This window comes from Schistocerca nitens, chromosome 8, assembly GCF_023898315.1.
Source record: "Schistocerca nitens isolate TAMUIC-IGC-003100 chromosome 8, iqSchNite1.1, whole genome shotgun sequence".
In the NCBI taxonomy this organism is placed as follows: Eukaryota; Metazoa; Arthropoda; class Insecta; order Orthoptera; family Acrididae; genus Schistocerca; species Schistocerca nitens.
Genome location: NC_064621.1, coordinates 24388856 through 24401875, shown reverse-complemented (window position 1 = coordinate 24401875; position 13020 = coordinate 24388856). Strand labels below are relative to the sequence as shown.

Below are 13020 nucleotides of genomic sequence, written 5' to 3'. Positions count from 1 at the left end.
TAGTTCCAACAAAAACTCTCCTGAACGGCTCTGTGCCGAAAATTTCGCTACAGATCACCCTTGTCTTGCTTGAGCTTCAGGTAGACGCCGGTTTGCAGCCAGGAAGCGGACAGCAGCAACTTTCAACTAGTTTTGTAGTACTCAAACAACACAGTAAAACAGCATGCATCTTTTGCAGAACTGGAAAAACTCGACCGTGACAGGATTCGAACCTGCAATCTTCGGATCCGAAGTCCGACGCCTTATCCATTAGGCCACACGGTCACTGGCGCAATACGCTTCCCCAAACACACCTCATTACCGCCATTTGTGCACTTCCCGGAATGAATTTACCATCTTTGACGCAATTCTCCAATTTCAGTACTAAAAATGCGACGCTACTTCTTGCTGTGTCCCATCGCAAGTTACATTCAAGCCCTTATGACGCTCATCAAACAAGAGCGTGCAAATCAGCTTCAATCGCTTAGTGCCATCTCAGTCGGTTGCAGAAGGTACCTCACCCTATGAGATACAATGGCGAGTTGCCGCTATTACCAAAGCGGCGGCGGCGCCGACGACGACGACAGCCGCGAGGGTCTGTATCAGGGGTAGAAAATACATCACAAGAACTAAGTATTTCACGTCGGCATTCTCCGGAGACTCCCAAAAGCAGCAGTTTCTGGTGCCTACTTTAATAGCACCATTCGCACTATTCATTTGCGAGAGCATTTCTTAAATACCGCACCCATTTATAATTTGTTTTATCCTTGACCGCTTTTTTCGAAAGGGCCACGGTGGGAGGGGCTTTTACAAAATTCATTTGCCTCCTGTGAGGATCGAACTCACGACCTCTGGTTTACTAGACCAGCGCTCTGCCACTGAGCTAAGGAGGCGCCTCCTAGCGCGCTTTTCGGGTACTTTGTTCTTATGGACTAGTGAATCGGAGATCTTCAGCTGGAAACGCACCGCATTAGCGACCATTATTTGCATTTAGTTAGCACAGCTGCTGCTTTCCTACACATCTCACACGATATCGATGTACACCTAAAATTCCAAAACAACACATTTATTTCATTTCAGAGTTACTTTCAGCTTCAAATACCATTCCTCTGATATTCATACGAAGCTAGGCATCGTCGTAACCCGTTACGTTCGTTACGCAAGGCTCACGAGAGGGGCGCAGGTTGCATCCGCGTAGACACAAAATTTTGCGCCGCCCAGCGTGGGGCTCGAACCCACGACCCTGAGATTAAGAGTCTCATGCTCTACCGACTTAGCTAGCCGGGCTCCACACAATGCTTTACGAGCCATACAATACTGATGGGACCTGCGACCATCTATGGAAGATCCTTTTGACTACAGCTTATCTCCTGCTGCCACAAATGAGCTACAATCCCATTCAATGAAAAATTGTCTCCGAAAGGCATCAAATCTGCTTCAAATGATACGTGGCTATCAGCACCATTATTCAACACACATGCTCGACTGTGCGCAGACGCCTGTGGCGTAGCTCTTGGGCCCTGAATCAGACGCAGTAGTTCCAACAAAAACTCTCCTGAACGGCTCTGTGCCGAAAATTTCGCTACAGATCACCCTTGTCTTGCTTGAGCTTCAGGTAGACGCCGGTTTGCAGCCAGGAAGCGGACAGCAGCAACTTTCAACTAGTTTTGTAGTACTCAAACAACACAGTAAAACAGCATGCATCTTTTGCAGAACTGGAAAAACTCGACCGTGACAGGATTCGAACCTGCAATCTTCGGATCCGAAGTCCGACGCCTTATCCATTAGGCCACACGGTCACTGGCGCAATACGCTTCCCCAAACACACCTCATTACCGCCATTTGTGCACTTCCCGGAATGAATTTACCATCTTTGACGCAATTCTCCAATTTCAGTACTAAAAATGCGACGCTACTTCTTGCTGTGTCCCATCGCAAGTTACATTCAAGCCCTTATGACGCTCATCAAACAAGAGCGTGCAAATCAGCTTCAATCGCTTAGTGCCATCTCAGTCGGTTGCAGAAGGTACCTCACCCTATGAGATACAATGGCGAGTTGCCGCTATTACCAAAGCGGCGGCGGCGCCGACGACGACGACAGCCGCGAGGGTCTCTATCAGGGGTAGAAAATACATCACAAGAACTAAGTATTTCACGACGGCATTCTCCGGAGACTCCCAAAAGCAGCAGTTTCTGGTGCCTACTTTAATAGCACCATTCGCACTATTCATTTGCGAGAGCATTTCTTAAATACCGCACCCATTTATAATTTGTTTTATCCTTGACCGCTTTTTTCGAAAGGGCCACGGTGGGAGGGGCTTTTACAAAATTCATTTGCCTCCTGTGAGGATCGAACTCACGACCTCTGGTTTACTAGACCAGCGCTCTGCCACTGAGCTAAGGAGGCGCCTCCTAGCGCGCTTTTCGGGTACTTTGTTCTTATGGACTAGTGAATCGGAGATCTTCAGCTGGAAACGCACCGCATTAGCGACCATTATTTGCATTTAGTTAGCACAGCTGCTGCTTTCCTACACATCTCACACGATATCGATGTACACCTAAAATTCCAAAACAACACATTTATTTCATTTCAGAGTTACTTTCAGCTTCAAATACCATTCCTCTGATATTCATACGAAGCTAGGCATCGTCGTAACCCGTTACGTTCGTTACGCAAGGCTCACGAGAGGGGCGCAGGTTGCATCCGCGTAGACACAAAATTTTGCGCCGCCCAGCGTGGGGCTCGAACCCACGACCCTGAGATTAAGAGTCTCATGCTCTACCGACTTAGCTAGCCGTGCTCCACACAATGCTTTACGAGCCATACAATACTGATGGGACCTGCGACCATCTATGGAAGATCCTTTTGACTACAGCTTATCTCCTGCTGCCACAAATGAGCTACAATCCCATTCAATGAAAAATTGTCTCCGAAAGGCATCAAATCTGCTTCAAATGATACGTGGCTATCAGCACCATTATTCAACACACATGCTCGACTGTGCGCAGACGCCTGTGGCGTAGCTCTTGGGCCCTGAATCAGACGCAGTAGTTCCAACAAAAACTCTCCTGAACGGCTCTGTGCCGAAAATTTCGCTACAGATCACCCTTGTCTTGCTTGAGCTTCAGGTAGACGCCGGTTTGCAGCCAGGAAGCGGACAGCAGCAACTTTCAACTAGTTTTGTAGTACTCAAACAACACAGTAAAACAGCATGCATCTTTTGCAGAACTGGAAAAACTCGACCGTGACAGGATTCGAACCTGCAATCTTCGGATCCGAAGTCCGACGCCTTATCCATTAGGCCACACGGTCACTGGCGCAATACGCTTCCCCAAACACACCTCATTACCGCCATTTGTGCACTTCCCGGAATGAATTTACCATCTTTGACGCAATTCTCCAATTTCAGTACTAAAAATGCGACGCTACTTCTTGCTGTGTCCCATCGCAAGTTACATTCAAGCCCTTATGACGCTCATCAAACAAGAGCGTGCAAATCAGCTTCAATCGCTTAGTGCCATCTCAGTCGGTTGCAGAAGGTACCTCACCCTATGAGATACAATGGCGAGTTGCCGCTATTACCAAAGCGGCGGCGGCGCCGACGACGACGACAGCCGCGAGGGTCTGTATCAGGGGTAGAAAATACATCACAAGAACTAAGTATTTCACGTCGGCATTCTCCGGAGACTCCCAAAAGCAGCAGTTTCTGGTGCCTACTTTAATAGCACCATTCGCACTATTCATTTGCGAGAGCATTTCTTAAATACCGCACCCATTTATAATTTGTTTTATCCTTGACCGCTTTTTTCGAAAGGGCCACGGTGGGAGGGGCTTTTACAAAATTCATTTGCCTCCTGTGAGGATCGAACTCACGACCTCTGGTTTACTAGACCAGCGCTCTGCCACTGAGCTAAGGAGGCGCCTCCTAGCGCGCTTTTCGGGTACTTTGTTCTTATGGACTAGTGAATCGGAGATCTTCAGCTGGAAACGCACCGCATTAGCGACCATTATTTGCATTTAGTTAGCACAGCTGCTGCTTTCCTACACATCTCACACGATATCGATGTACACCTAAAATTCCAAAACAACACATTTATTTCATTTCAGAGTTACTTTCAGCTTCAAATACCATTCCTCTGATATTCATACGAAGCTAGGCATCGTCGTAACCCGTTACGTTCGTTACGCAAGGCTCACGAGAGGGGCGCAGGTTGCATCCGCGTAGACACAAAATTTTGCGCCGCCCAGCGTGGGGCTCGAACCCACGACCCTGAGATTAAGAGTCTCATGCTCTACCGACTTAGCTAGCCGGGCTCCACACAATGCTTTACGAGCCATACAATACTGATGGGACCTGCGACCATCTATGGAAGATCCTTTTGACTACAGCTTATCTCCTGCTGCCACAAATGAGCTACAATCCCATTCAATGAAAAATTGTCTCCGAAAGGCATCAAATCTGCTTCAAATGATACGTGGCTATCAGCACCATTATTCAACACACATGCTCGACTGTGCGCAGACGCCTGTGGCGTAGCTCTTGGGCCCTGAATCAGACGCAGTAGTTCCAACAAAAACTCTCCTGAACGGCTCTGTGCCGAAAATTTCGCTACAGATCACCCTTGTCTTGCTTGAGCTTCAGGTAGACGCCGGTTTGCAGCCAGGAAGCGGACAGCAGCAACTTTCAACTAGTTTTGTAGTACTCAAACAACACAGTAAAACAGCATGCATCTTTTGCAGAACTGGAAAAACTCGACCGTGACAGGATTCGAACCTGCAATCTTCGGATCCGAAGTCCGACGCCTTATCCATTAGGCCACACGGTCACTGGCGCAATACGCTTCCCCAAACACACCTCATTACCGCCATTTGTGCACTTCCCGGAATGAATTTACCATCTTTGACGCAATTCTCCAATTTCAGTACTAAAAATGCGACGCTACTTCTTGCTGTGTCCCATCGCAAGTTACATTCAAGCCCTTATGACGCTCATCAAACAAGAGCGTGCAAATCAGCTTCAATCGCTTAGTGCCATCTCAGTCGGTTGCAGAAGGTACCTCACCCTATGAGATACAATGGCGAGTTGCCGCTATTACCAAAGCGGCGGCGGCGCCGACGACGACGACAGCCGCGAGGGTCTCTATCAGGGGTAGAAAATACATCACAAGAACTAAGTATTTCACGACGGCATTCTCCGGAGACTCCCAAAAGCAGCAGTTTCTGGTGCCTACTTTAATAGCACCATTCGCACTATTCATTTGCGAGAGCATTTCTTAAATACCGCACCCATTTATAATTTGTTTTATCCTTGACCGCTTTTTTCGAAAGGGCCACGGTGGGAGGGGCTTTTACAAAATTCATTTGCCTCCTGTGAGGATCGAACTCACGACCTCTGGTTTACTAGACCAGCGCTCTGCCACTGAGCTAAGGAGGCGCCTCCTAGCGCGCTTTTCGGGTACTTTGTTCTTATGGACTAGTGAATCGGAGATCTTCAGCTGGAAACGCACCGCATTAGCGACCATTATTTGCATTTAGTTAGCACAGCTGCTGCTTTCCTACACATCTCACACGATATCGATGTACACCTAAAATTCCAAAACAACACATTTATTTCATTTCAGAGTTACTTTCAGCTTCAAATACCATTCCTCTGATATTCATACGAAGCTAGGCATCGTCGTAACCCGTTACGTTCGTTACGCAAGGCTCACGAGAGGGGCGCAGGTTGCATCCGCGTAGACACAAAATTTTGCGCCGCCCAGCGTGGGGCTCGAACCCACGACCCTGAGATTAAGAGTCTCATGCTCTACCGACTTAGCTAGCCGGGCTCCACACAATGCTTTACGAGCCATACAATACTGATGGGACCTGCGACCATCTATGGAAGATCCTTTTGACTACAGCTTATCTCCTGCTGCCACAAATGAGCTACAATCCCATTCAATGAAAAATTGTCTCCGAAAGGCATCAAATCTGCTTCAAATGATACGTGGCTATCAGCACCATTATTCAACACACATGCTCGACTGTGCGCAGACGCCTGTGGCGTAGCTCTTGGGCCCTGAATCAGACGCAGTAGTTCCAACAAAAACTCTCCTGAACGGCTCTGTGCCGAAAATTTCGCTACAGATCACCCTTGTCTTGCTTGAGCTTCAGGTAGACGCCGGTTTGCAGCCAGGAAGCGGACAGCAGCAACTTTCAACTAGTTTTGTAGTACTCAAACAACACAGTAAAACAGCATGCATCTTTTGCAGAACTGGAAAAACTCGACCGTGACAGGATTCGAACCTGCAATCTTCGGATCCGAAGTCCGACGCCTTATCCATTAGGCCACACGGTCACTGGCGCAATACGCTTCCCCAAACACACCTCATTACCGCCATTTGTGCACTTCCCGGAATGAATTTACCATCTTTGACGCAATTCTCCAATTTCAGTACTAAAAATGCGACGCTACTTCTTGCTGTGTCCCATCGCAAGTTACATTCAAGCCCTTATGACGCTCATCAAACAAGAGCGTGCAAATCAGCTTCAATCGCTTAGTGCCATCTCAGTCGGTTGCAGAAGGTACCTCACCCTATGAGATACAATGGCGAGTTGCCGCTATTACCAAAGCGGCGGCGGCGCCGACGACGACGACAGCCGCGAGGGTCTGTATCAGGGGTAGAAAATACATCACAAGAACTAAGTATTTCACGTCGGCATTCTCCGGAGACTCCCAAAAGCAGCAGTTTCTGGTGCCTACTTTAATAGCACCATTCGCACTATTCATTTGCGAGAGCATTTCTTAAATACCGCACCCATTTATAATTTGTTTTATCCTTGACCGCTTTTTTCGAAAGGGCCACGGTGGGAGGGGCTTTTACAAAATTCATTTGCCTCCTGTGAGGATCGAACTCACGACCTCTGGTTTACTAGACCAGCGCTCTGCCACTGAGCTAAGGAGGCGCCTCCTAGCGCGCTTTTCGGGTACTTTGTTCTTATGGACTAGTGAATCGGAGATCTTCAGCTGGAAACGCACCGCATTAGCGACCATTATTTGCATTTAGTTAGCACAGCTGCTGCTTTCCTACACATCTCACACGATATCGATGTACACCTAAAATTCCAAAACAACACATTTATTTCATTTCAGAGTTACTTTCAGCTTCAAATACCATTCCTCTGATATTCATACGAAGCTAGGCATCGTCGTAACCCGTTACGTTCGTTACGCAAGGCTCACGAGAGGGGCGCAGGTTGCATCCGCGTAGACACAAAATTTTGCGCCGCCCAGCGTGGGGCTCGAACCCACGACCCTGAGATTAAGAGTCTCATGCTCTACCGACTTAGCTAGCCGGGCTCCACACAATGCTTTACGAGCCATACAATACTGATGGGACCTGCGACCATCTATGGAAGATCCTTTTGACTACAGCTTATCTCCTGCTGCCACAAATGAGCTACAATCCCATTCAATGAAAAATTGTCTCCGAAAGGCATCAAATCTGCTTCAAATGATACGTGGCTATCAGCACCATTATTCAACACACATGCTCGACTGTGCGCAGACGCCTGTGGCGTAGCTCTTGGGCCCTGAATCAGACGCAGTAGTTCCAACAAAAACTCTCCTGAACGGCTCTGTGCCGAAAATTTCGCTACAGATCACCCTTGTCTTGCTTGAGCTTCAGGTAGACGCCGGTTTGCAGCCAGGAAGCGGACAGCAGCAACTTTCAACTAGTTTTGTAGTACTCAAACAACACAGTAAAACAGCATGCATCTTTTGCAGAACTGGAAAAACTCGACCGTGACAGGATTCGAACCTGCAATCTTCGGATCCGAAGTCCGACGCCTTATCCATTAGGCCACACGGTCACTGGCGCAATACGCTTCCCCAAACACACCTCATTACCGCCATTTGTGCACTTCCCGGAATGAATTTACCATCTTTGACGCAATTCTCCAATTTCAGTACTAAAAATGCGACGCTACTTCTTGCTGTGTCCCATCGCAAGTTACATTCAAGCCCTTATGACGCTCATCAAACAAGAGCGTGCAAATCAGCTTCAATCGCTTAGTGCCATCTCAGTCGGTTGCAGAAGGTACCTCACCCTATGAGATACAATGGCGAGTTGCCGCTATTACCAAAGCGGCGGCGGCGCCGACGACGACGACAGCCGCGAGGGTCTCTATCAGGGGTAGAAAATACATCACAAGAACTAAGTATTTCACGACGGCATTCTCCGGAGACTCCCAAAAGCAGCAGTTTCTGGTGCCTACTTTAATAGCACCATTCGCACTATTCATTTGCGAGAGCATTTCTTAAATACCGCACCCATTTATAATTTGTTTTATCCTTGACCGCTTTTTTCGAAAGGGCCACGGTGGGAGGGGCTTTTACAAAATTCATTTGCCTCCTGTGAGGATCGAACTCACGACCTCTGGTTTACTAGACCAGCGCTCTGCCACTGAGCTAAGGAGGCGCCTCCTAGCGCGCTTTTCGGGTACTTTGTTCTTATGGACTAGTGAATCGGAGATCTTCAGCTGGAAACGCACCGCATTAGCGACCATTATTTGCATTTAGTTAGCACAGCTGCTGCTTTCCTACACATCTCACACGATATCGATGTACACCTAAAATTCCAAAACAACACATTTATTTCATTTCAGAGTTACTTTCAGCTTCAAATACCATTCCTCTGATATTCATACGAAGCTAGGCATCGTCGTAACCCGTTACGTTCGTTACGCAAGGCTCACGAGAGGGGCGCAGGTTGCATCCGCGTAGACACAAAATTTTGCGCCGCCCAGCGTGGGGCTCGAACCCACGACCCTGAGATTAAGAGTCTCATGCTCTACCGACTTAGCTAGCCGTGCTCCACACAATGCTTTACGAGCCATACAATACTGATGGGACCTGCGACCATCTATGGAAGATCCTTTTGACTACAGCTTATCTCCTGCTGCCACAAATGAGCTACAATCCCATTCAATGAAAAATTGTCTCCGAAAGGCATCAAATCTGCTTCAAATGATACGTGGCTATCAGCACCATTATTCAACACACATGCTCGACTGTGCGCAGACGCCTGTGGCGTAGCTCTTGGGCCCTGAATCAGACGCAGTAGTTCCAACAAAAACTCTCCTGAACGGCTCTGTGCCGAAAATTTCGCTACAGATCACCCTTGTCTTGCTTGAGCTTCAGGTAGACGCCGGTTTGCAGCCAGGAAGCGGACAGCAGCAACTTTCAACTAGTTTTGTAGTACTCAAACAACACAGTAAAACAGCATGCATCTTTTGCAGAACTGGAAAAACTCGACCGTGACAGGATTCGAACCTGCAATCTTCGGATCCGAAGTCCGACGCCTTATCCATTAGGCCACACGGTCACTGGCGCAATACGCTTCCCCAAACACACCTCATTACCGCCATTTGTGCACTTCCCGGAATGAATTTACCATCTTTGACGCAATTCTCCAATTTCAGTACTAAAAATGCGACGCTACTTCTTGCTGTGTCCCATCGCAAGTTACATTCAAGCCCTTATGACGCTCATCAAACAAGAGCGTGCAAATCAGCTTCAATCGCTTAGTGCCATCTCAGTCGGTTGCAGAAGGTACCTCACCCTATGAGATACAATGGCGAGTTGCCGCTATTACCAAAGCGGCGGCGGCGCCGACGACGACGACAGCCGCGAGGGTCTCTATCAGGGGTAGAAAATACATCACAAGAACTAAGTATTTCACGACGGCATTCTCCGGAGACTCCCAAAAGCAGCAGTTTCTGGTGCCTACTTTAATAGCACCATTCGCACTATTCATTTGCGAGAGCATTTCTTAAATACCGCACCCATTTATAATTTGTTTTATCCTTGACCGCTTTTTTCGAAAGGGCCACGGTGGGAGGGGCTTTTACAAAATTCATTTGCCTCCTGTGAGGATCGAACTCACGACCTCTGGTTTACTAGACCAGCGCTCTGCCACTGAGCTAAGGAGGCGCCTCCTAGCGCGCTTTTCGGGTACTTTGTTCTTATGGACTAGTGAATCGGAGATCTTCAGCTGGAAACGCACCGCATTAGCGACCATTATTTGCATTTAGTTAGCACAGCTGCTGCTTTCCTACACATCTCACACGATATCGATGTACACCTAAAATTCCAAAACAACACATTTATTTCATTTCAGAGTTACTTTCAGCTTCAAATACCATTCCTCTGATATTCATACGAAGCTAGGCATCGTCGTAACCCGTTACGTTCGTTACGCAAGGCTCACGAGAGGGGCGCAGGTTGCATCCGCGTAGACACAAAATTTTGCGCCGCCCAGCGTGGGGCTCGAACCCACGACCCTGAGATTAAGAGTCTCATGCTCTACCGACTTAGCTAGCCGGGCTCCACACAATGCTTTACGAGCCATACAATACTGATGGGACCTGCGACCATCTATGGAAGATCCTTTTGACTACAGCTTATCTCCTGCTGCCACAAATGAGCTACAATCCCATTCAATGAAAAATTGTCTCCGAAAGGCATCAAATCTGCTTCAAATGATACGTGGCTATCAGCACCATTATTCAACACACATGCTCGACTGTGCGCAGACGCCTGTGGCGTAGCTCTTGGGCCCTGAATCAGACGCAGTAGTTCCAACAAAAACTCTCCTGAACGGCTCTGTGCCGAAAATTTCGCTACAGATCACCCTTGTCTTGCTTGAGCTTCAGGTAGACGCCGGTTTGCAGCCAGGAAGCGGACAGCAGCAACTTTCAACTAGTTTTGTAGTACTCAAACAACACAGTAAAACAGCATGCATCTTTTGCAGAACTGGAAAAACTCGACCGTGACAGGATTCGAACCTGCAATCTTCGGATCCGAAGTCCGACGCCTTATCCATTAGGCCACACGGTCACTGGCGCAATACGCTTCCCCAAACACACCTCATTACCGCCATTTGTGCACTTCCCGGAATGAATTTACCATCTTTGACGCAATTCTCCAATTTCAGTACTAAAAATGCGACGCTACTTCTTGCTGTGTCCCATCGCAAGTTACATTCAAGCCCTTATGACGCTCATCAAACAAGAGCGTGCAAATCAGCTTCAATCGCTTAGTGCCATCTCAGTCGGTTGCAGAAGGTACCTCACCCTATGAGATACAATGGCGAGTTGCCGCTATTACCAAAGCGGCGGCGGCGCCGACGACGACGACAGCCGCGAGGGTCTGTATCAGGGGTAGAAAATACATCACAAGAACTAAGTATTTCACGTCGGCATTCTCCGGAGACTCCCAAAAGCAGCAGTTTCTGGTGCCTACTTTAATAGCACCATTCGCACTATTCATTTGCGAGAGCATTTCTTAAATACCGCACCCATTTATAATTTGTTTTATCCTTGACCGCTTTTTTCGAAAGGGCCACGGTGGGAGGGGCTTTTACAAAATTCATTTGCCTCCTGTGAGGATCGAACTCACGACCTCTGGTTTACTAGACCAGCGCTCTGCCACTGAGCTAAGGAGGCGCCTCCTAGCGCGCTTTTCGGGTACTTTGTTCTTATGGACTAGTGAATCGGAGATCTTCAGCTGGAAACGCACCGCATTAGCGACCATTATTTGCATTTAGTTAGCACAGCTGCTGCTTTCCTACACATCTCACACGATATCGATGTACACCTAAAATTCCAAAACAACACATTTATTTCATTTCAGAGTTACTTTCAGCTTCAAATACCATTCCTCTGATATTCATACGAAGCTAGGCATCGTCGTAACCCGTTACGTTCGTTACGCAAGGCTCACGAGAGGGGCGCAGGTTGCATCCGCGTAGACACAAAATTTTGCGCCGCCCAGCGTGGGGCTCGAACCCACGACCCTGAGATTAAGAGTCTCATGCTCTACCGACTTAGCTAGCCGGGCTCCACACAATGCTTTACGAGCCATACAATACTGATGGGACCTGCGACCATCTATGGAAGATCCTTTTGACTACAGCTTATCTCCTGCTGCCACAAATGAGCTACAATCCCATTCAATGAAAAATTGTCTCCGAAAGGCATCAAATCTGCTTCAAATGATACGTGGCTATCAGCACCATTATTCAACACACATGCTCGACTGTGCGCAGACGCCTGTGGCGTAGCTCTTGGGCCCTGAATCAGACGCAGTAGTTCCAACAAAAACTCTCCTGAACGGCTCTGTGCCGAAAATTTCGCTACAGATCACCCTTGTCTTGCTTGAGCTTCAGGTAGACGCCGGTTTGCAGCCAGGAAGCGGACAGCAGCAACTTTCAACTAGTTTTGTAGTACTCAAACAACACAGTAAAACAGCATGCATCTTTTGCAGAACTGGAAAAACTCGACCGTGACAGGATTCGAACCTGCAATCTTCGGATCCGAAGTCCGACGCCTTATCCATTAGGCCACACGGTCACTGGCGCAATACGCTTCCCCAAACACACCTCATTACCGCCATTTGTGCACTTCCCGGAATGAATTTACCATCTTTGACGCAATTCTCCAATTTCAGTACTAAAAATGCGACGCTACTTCTTGCTGTGTCCCATCGCAAGTTACATTCAAGCCCTTATGACGCTCATCAAACAAGAGCGTGCAAATCAGCTTCAATCGCTTAGTGCCATCTCAGTCGGTTGCAGAAGGTACCTCACCCTATGAGATACAATGGCGAGTTGCCGCTATTACCAAAGCGGCGGCGGCGCCGACGACGACGACAGCCGCGAGGGTCTGTATCAGGGGTAGAAAATACATCACAAGAACTAAGTATTTCACGTCGGCATTCTCCGGAGACTCCCAAAAGCAGCAGTTTCTGGTGCCTACTTTAATAGCACCATTCGCACTATTCATTTGCGAGAGCATTTCTTAAATACCGCACCCATTTATAATTTGTTTTATCCTTGACCGCTTTTTTCGAAAGGGCCACGGTGGGAGGGGCTTTTACAAAATTCATTTGCCTCCTGTGAGGATCGAACTCACGACCTCTGGTTTACTAGACCAGCGCTCTGCCACTGAGCTAAGGAGGCGCCTCCTAGCGCGCTTTTCGGGTACTTTGTTCTTAT

At 48.0% G+C, this 13020-nt stretch overlaps 26 non-coding genes across 26 annotated transcripts; all 26 read right to left on the bottom strand.

Annotated features, from left to right (window-relative positions):
• Positions 1-191: 191 nt before the first annotated feature.
• On the bottom strand, positions 192-264 carry Trnar-ucg (transfer RNA arginine (anticodon UCG)). Its single transcript has one exon. It is a non-coding gene; the product is annotated as a tRNA-Arg (tRNA).
• A 536-nt stretch (positions 265-800) lies between these two features.
• Trnat-agu (transfer RNA threonine (anticodon AGU)) lies at positions 801-872 on the bottom strand. Its single transcript has one exon. It is a non-coding gene; the product is annotated as a tRNA-Thr (tRNA).
• A 321-nt stretch (positions 873-1193) lies between these two features.
• Positions 1194-1266, bottom strand: Trnak-cuu (transfer RNA lysine (anticodon CUU)). Its single transcript has one exon. It is a non-coding gene; the product is annotated as a tRNA-Lys (tRNA).
• Positions 1267-1705: 439 nt separating this feature from the next.
• On the bottom strand, positions 1706-1778 carry Trnar-ucg (transfer RNA arginine (anticodon UCG)). The gene has a single exon. It is a non-coding gene; the product is annotated as a tRNA-Arg (tRNA).
• A 536-nt stretch (positions 1779-2314) lies between these two features.
• On the bottom strand, positions 2315-2386 carry Trnat-agu (transfer RNA threonine (anticodon AGU)). Its single transcript has one exon. It is a non-coding gene; the product is annotated as a tRNA-Thr (tRNA).
• A 321-nt stretch (positions 2387-2707) lies between these two features.
• On the bottom strand, positions 2708-2780 carry Trnak-cuu (transfer RNA lysine (anticodon CUU)). Its single transcript has one exon. It is a non-coding gene; the product is annotated as a tRNA-Lys (tRNA).
• Positions 2781-3219: 439 nt separating this feature from the next.
• Positions 3220-3292, bottom strand: Trnar-ucg (transfer RNA arginine (anticodon UCG)). The gene has a single exon. It is a non-coding gene; the product is annotated as a tRNA-Arg (tRNA).
• A 536-nt stretch (positions 3293-3828) lies between these two features.
• Trnat-agu (transfer RNA threonine (anticodon AGU)) lies at positions 3829-3900 on the bottom strand. The gene has a single exon. It is a non-coding gene; the product is annotated as a tRNA-Thr (tRNA).
• A 321-nt stretch (positions 3901-4221) lies between these two features.
• On the bottom strand, positions 4222-4294 carry Trnak-cuu (transfer RNA lysine (anticodon CUU)). The gene has a single exon. It is a non-coding gene; the product is annotated as a tRNA-Lys (tRNA).
• A 439-nt stretch (positions 4295-4733) lies between these two features.
• Trnar-ucg (transfer RNA arginine (anticodon UCG)) lies at positions 4734-4806 on the bottom strand. The gene has a single exon. It is a non-coding gene; the product is annotated as a tRNA-Arg (tRNA).
• Positions 4807-5342: 536 nt separating this feature from the next.
• On the bottom strand, positions 5343-5414 carry Trnat-agu (transfer RNA threonine (anticodon AGU)). The gene has a single exon. It is a non-coding gene; the product is annotated as a tRNA-Thr (tRNA).
• A 321-nt stretch (positions 5415-5735) lies between these two features.
• Trnak-cuu (transfer RNA lysine (anticodon CUU)) lies at positions 5736-5808 on the bottom strand. The gene has a single exon. It is a non-coding gene; the product is annotated as a tRNA-Lys (tRNA).
• Positions 5809-6247: 439 nt separating this feature from the next.
• On the bottom strand, positions 6248-6320 carry Trnar-ucg (transfer RNA arginine (anticodon UCG)). Its single transcript has one exon. It is a non-coding gene; the product is annotated as a tRNA-Arg (tRNA).
• Positions 6321-6856: 536 nt separating this feature from the next.
• On the bottom strand, positions 6857-6928 carry Trnat-agu (transfer RNA threonine (anticodon AGU)). The gene has a single exon. It is a non-coding gene; the product is annotated as a tRNA-Thr (tRNA).
• Positions 6929-7249: 321 nt separating this feature from the next.
• Trnak-cuu (transfer RNA lysine (anticodon CUU)) lies at positions 7250-7322 on the bottom strand. The gene has a single exon. It is a non-coding gene; the product is annotated as a tRNA-Lys (tRNA).
• A 439-nt stretch (positions 7323-7761) lies between these two features.
• Positions 7762-7834, bottom strand: Trnar-ucg (transfer RNA arginine (anticodon UCG)). The gene has a single exon. It is a non-coding gene; the product is annotated as a tRNA-Arg (tRNA).
• Positions 7835-8370: 536 nt separating this feature from the next.
• Positions 8371-8442, bottom strand: Trnat-agu (transfer RNA threonine (anticodon AGU)). The gene has a single exon. It is a non-coding gene; the product is annotated as a tRNA-Thr (tRNA).
• A 321-nt stretch (positions 8443-8763) lies between these two features.
• Positions 8764-8836, bottom strand: Trnak-cuu (transfer RNA lysine (anticodon CUU)). The gene has a single exon. It is a non-coding gene; the product is annotated as a tRNA-Lys (tRNA).
• A 439-nt stretch (positions 8837-9275) lies between these two features.
• Positions 9276-9348, bottom strand: Trnar-ucg (transfer RNA arginine (anticodon UCG)). The gene has a single exon. It is a non-coding gene; the product is annotated as a tRNA-Arg (tRNA).
• Positions 9349-9884: 536 nt separating this feature from the next.
• Positions 9885-9956, bottom strand: Trnat-agu (transfer RNA threonine (anticodon AGU)). The gene has a single exon. It is a non-coding gene; the product is annotated as a tRNA-Thr (tRNA).
• A 321-nt stretch (positions 9957-10277) lies between these two features.
• Positions 10278-10350, bottom strand: Trnak-cuu (transfer RNA lysine (anticodon CUU)). The gene has a single exon. It is a non-coding gene; the product is annotated as a tRNA-Lys (tRNA).
• A 439-nt stretch (positions 10351-10789) lies between these two features.
• Trnar-ucg (transfer RNA arginine (anticodon UCG)) lies at positions 10790-10862 on the bottom strand. The gene has a single exon. It is a non-coding gene; the product is annotated as a tRNA-Arg (tRNA).
• Positions 10863-11398: 536 nt separating this feature from the next.
• On the bottom strand, positions 11399-11470 carry Trnat-agu (transfer RNA threonine (anticodon AGU)). Its single transcript has one exon. It is a non-coding gene; the product is annotated as a tRNA-Thr (tRNA).
• A 321-nt stretch (positions 11471-11791) lies between these two features.
• Trnak-cuu (transfer RNA lysine (anticodon CUU)) lies at positions 11792-11864 on the bottom strand. The gene has a single exon. It is a non-coding gene; the product is annotated as a tRNA-Lys (tRNA).
• Positions 11865-12303: 439 nt separating this feature from the next.
• Positions 12304-12376, bottom strand: Trnar-ucg (transfer RNA arginine (anticodon UCG)). Its single transcript has one exon. It is a non-coding gene; the product is annotated as a tRNA-Arg (tRNA).
• Positions 12377-12912: 536 nt separating this feature from the next.
• Positions 12913-12984, bottom strand: Trnat-agu (transfer RNA threonine (anticodon AGU)). Its single transcript has one exon. It is a non-coding gene; the product is annotated as a tRNA-Thr (tRNA).
• Between the last annotated feature and the right edge of the window lie 36 nt (positions 12985-13020).